This window comes from Palaemon carinicauda, chromosome 15, assembly GCF_036898095.1.
Source record: "Palaemon carinicauda isolate YSFRI2023 chromosome 15, ASM3689809v2, whole genome shotgun sequence".
Taxonomy (NCBI): Eukaryota; Metazoa; Arthropoda; class Malacostraca; order Decapoda; family Palaemonidae; genus Palaemon; species Palaemon carinicauda.
In genome coordinates, this window is record NC_090739.1 from 77,175,846 (window position 1) to 77,178,523 (window position 2,678).

Below are 2,678 nucleotides of genomic sequence, written 5' to 3' on the forward strand. Positions count from 1 at the left end.
CGAAGAGTCCATCAAGGTGGCCAAGTCCAGCCTCTGGACCTGGGTTTCGGGGTTCGGAAGAAACACCCCTCAAGGCTGCCCTTACATGCTGGACGGGGACATGGCCCTCCGGCTTTTCCCAGGATCCCGGTCGGCCGCCATACCTACTGAAGACTCTACACCACTCATCGAGGCGATTAGATCAGCCTTACCCGCTTCAGAGGAACACCAACTTTCCGGCGACATCTCGGCTATGGATATCCACCTCGAGCCGATGGATGAAGAGCTAAGTGGTGTAGAGGACCTGGCAGACTCTTTCCTTTCTTCTCCTTCTACTTCCATTTCCTTCCTGGGCTTTGACAAGCCCTGAGCTTCGCCTTGGGAAGGATACTTATCGGTCCGTCCCAAAGTTAAGCCTTTAAAGAAGCCAAAGAGCAAACCCATTACATCATCTACGGCTCCAGCCTTATCCCCGGTCCCCGGACCTTCCACCTCCACCGACATTCCAGTAATGCCAAAAACCCCTCATCCTTCTAAGGGACTGAAGGGTAAGTCCGCTAAAGGCAAGACATCAGCTCCGGTTGGTCACCCTGACCCCTACCCGGCTACTCCTGTGTCTATGGTCCAAGAAATGGTGAACACGGGGATAGAGAAGCACTCTGAGTTGGTGGACACAAGGCTAGAGAAGCACTCAGCTGTAATGATGGAGCTTAAAGATATGGTCGCTAGCCTTCTCCGTTCTGGATCACACCCAGCTCCGCCCGTAGGCCCTGACACCTCTAAGCTGCCCCTGTTCGACAAGAACAACCCTTGGCGGTTTGCTCGGCATGCTCCGTACCTAGATGGCACCTTGACTCTAGAGGGGTTAGGTACCCGCCCTTTGGAGGACCTGGAGTTCTACCCTCCCGACCTCCAGTTTCCCTTTAACGGGTTCGTTCGACTAAGGGAACATGCTCTAGTCAGGATGGACAAGGTGCCTAAGGAAACTGTAATTTTTCCAAAAGAGCAAGCCCAAGCTGTCTGGGCTCGTACCCTTTCAGAATGGGGGTGCATTAACTCTAAATTGACCCCTCATATGGGTTCGTACACAATTTTTACCTTGCCTTCGACTGTTCCTGCTCCTCTCACTGACAAAGTAGCAAAGTTAACAGTTCAAGCCCTTAAGGACGGCCTCCCTATGCCAACCCTTAAGGAGACGTACCCCACCTCTCTCCTTATGCCAGCTCCAAGCGACTTTTGGCGGGATGCTCCAACCACCTTCACGGTGGGTAAATTGGATCCAGACTGTGCCTCCTCCCTCTTTTCAGAGAGACTCCCCTAACTCCCGGATCACTTGCTGAAAGCGGAGTTTGAGACGAGGAATAGGCTAGCGAGATCCCTTAACTCGCTTACATCCTCGGAGTTGATAGCCTCCCTGTACAACGAAGAACCAGTCTTTCGGGTACTGGCGAAGAGTCTCCTGCAGACTTTTCAGTCAGACCTGCATGACTTCTGGACCCCGAGGACCAGCTGTAGGAAATATGTTCTGGCGGAGGCTTTGATTAGGCACGAGCCTAATAGGCTTATTACCTCTTCCTGTTGGGGTAAATCTCTTTTCCCACAGGAAGAAGTGGATAAAGTCCTCCAGGACGCTGCCAGGGCTAACCAAAACCTTCAAGTCAGGTGGTGCCTTTCTAACAAACGTAAGTTTGAACCTGTGACGAGGCAGACATTCAATAAAAAGAAGCAGAGATTTTATTCTCCATATAAACCTGGTCGTGGCCAACATCCCCACTCTCCGGTTTCACAGATTCCGGCCCTGTCTACTTCCAAATCCACCCCTCATCAACAGATCGTGTTTCTTCCGGCTACTCAAGGCGCCCAACCTACTTCCATGGCTACATGGATGACTTCCCCTGCATTCAACCAAGCTTTTGAAGCCTCCGGATCCTTTCGAGGATACCCTAGGCAGCCCGGAAGCAACAGGGCGAGAGGTCAGTTCCGTCAACGAGGTGGATCTAGAGCCAGAGGTTCCCGGGGAGGTAGGGGAGCGAAATTTAACCCCAATCAGTGAGATGGATCAGGTAGGAGGGAAACTATACAGGTTTCAAGACCAATGGACCTTCAGTCCTTGGGCCCACAGTATAGTCTCCAAAGGTCTGGGCTGGAAGTGGTCACAGGGTTCTCCACCTCCATCAGTAACCTTCTTTCAGAAACCCACCCCCCTTCTGGAAGAGTACACGAAAGATCTCTTAAAAAAGAAAGCCATAAAGAGAATACGGAAATTGAAATTTCAAGGACACCTGTTCACGGTTCCGAAAAAGAATTCGATGACCTTAAGAGTAGTTCTGGACCTGTCCAAACTGAATTCCTACATTCTCTGCGACAGGTTCCGCATGCTGACTGTCTCTCAGGTGCGGACCTTACTTCCCCGTGGAGCCGTCACCACCTCTATCGATCTTACCGACGCCTATTATCACGTCCCATTGGCAAGGAACTTCTCTCCCTACCTAGGCTTCCGCCTAGGCAAGAAGTCCTACGCATTCAAAGTGATGCCATTCGGCCTCAACATTGCCCCCAGGATATTCACGAAGTTGGGGGAGGCGGTATTAGAACAGCTCCGGAGCCAGGGAATTATGCTGATAGCTTACCTGGACGACTGGCTCATTTGGGCACAAACAGTTCAGGAATGCCACAAGGCTACAGCCAAAGTGGTTCAG